Raw genomic sequence first — 1,731 nt, 5'->3', positions numbered from 1 at the left:
TCATGGTACCAGCTGAAGCCTGCATGTACTGCACGTACGCACCTGTCTCTTGGAGCTCCTCACAATGGTCCATAAATCTTCCCAGCTCTCAGCCAGAAGCCACTCGCTTTGACCCTCTGGAGAAGACCCTTGAGTATTCCCCACGGATGAAGGTCTATTGGCTGAGGATCACGAGGACGTCCATCTTATCTGTTGGTAGCTATTTCCCCATTCTCCTCTTTCTCTCTCTCTCTAGACTCTTTTTCCTATATCTCTCCCCTCTATCACAACTGAGGTGTTAGCATTCCATAAAAACGCATTGCTCTGAATAAACTGATTTGTCCCCCGCTATTTGCCTGCTTGCACCTCTGAGATCAAACGAACAATCATGACCTCCATGCTGTGTTGGCAGATCATGACAGGAACACGGCGATATTTTGGGCTCTCTGCTAAGGTGGGCAGGGATCCCTCATGAGGTGTGCAGCAGGGTTAAACGAGACGTGTTTTTTCAGGCTTCTCAGCACAGCAAAGGGACACTCTCGCTCGAGGTTGTGCAAAGTTTGCTGGAAGCCTCCTGCAAAGCCTTGGGCCCGGCCTGCGGGCCCAGCGGGCGGGCAGAGCCCATCCCTTGGGGCCGGGCGGGGCCTCTGGAGCTGCCGCGCCCTGGTCGGGCCGGGTCCCGCGGCCGGGCCGGGCCGGGTCAGGGCCCCGGCAGGGAAGAGCCGCGGCCCCGGGCTCTGATGGCGCTGCCGAGCAGTGCCGGAGGCACAACAAGGGCCTCGCTATGCCCTGGCCCTGTGCTGCAGCCAAAGACACATTTACAGCCACGGCTGTTCCTGGGCCACAGCAGGCACCTGGGGTTACAACTGAGGCGGTGGCTTCTCACACTGAGGACTTCCCTGCAGTTGCCTCAAGCAGATGGGGAATCCAGCACAGCATGAAAACGGTTCTGATGGGTTCTGGTCTGTGCTCCCGTCTAGATCAAGAGATGGATTGACTGGAAGTCCTGGCTGGTCACAGTGGGAAGATCATAGTGCATGCTGGAGGCAATTTCTGAATGTCCCTTTCCTGACAGAAGAATCCCTGATTATTAACCCTGCCCAAGAGTAGCCCCAGGAGCAGTGGGCAGAGGCAAAGCAAGGTGGGGAGGAGAAAGAGCAGGGTCTAGATTGCCTTTGAAAGGCAGATGAGCTCTGGGGCCTGTTCCTGGCCAGGGACCCTGCCCAGAGCCATCCCCTGCTGGCCGGGGCCTTGAGGGGCAGCTGTCCAGCTGGGCCAAGGTGTGCCAGCAGCTCCAGCCGTGCTGGGGAGCCTTGCCAGCTCTGGGCCCAGCTGTGCAGGAGGGTCCCTGTCCACCACCAGCAGCTGGGGCCTCAGACACTCCTCTCTCCACAGGAGCGCCCCTGCAGCTTCACGAGAGCAGCAAATGACTTCAGTCTGGACAAACTGGATCTGTCATCTTGCATCTCCATGCACGTGTCCGTTTTCCCTCCCCCAAATGCATGACCAGGTAATTCCTGTGCATATGCTGCCACCAGGATGCAGAAAAGGACCCTCTGTCCCCAAAGGGACTGTCCTTCCTCTCCAGCCAGGACAAGAGTTGGGGCCCTCTGGCCAAGGCAGAGCCTGAGTCCAGAAAAACATTTGGGCTTCAACTCTGGTGTCTGGGTGGTGTCACCAGCACTGGCAGAGCTCCTTGTCTGGGCACAGCCAGGGCTGGGCAGGCAGCGGCCAGCTGGTCCTGAGATCAGC

The sequence above is a fragment of the Sturnus vulgaris genome, chromosome Z, assembly GCF_052056855.1.
Source record: "Sturnus vulgaris isolate bStuVul1 chromosome Z, bStuVul1.hap1, whole genome shotgun sequence".
NCBI lineage: Eukaryota > Metazoa > Chordata > Aves > Passeriformes > Sturnidae > Sturnus > Sturnus vulgaris.
This window is presented reverse-complemented; position numbering follows the sequence as displayed.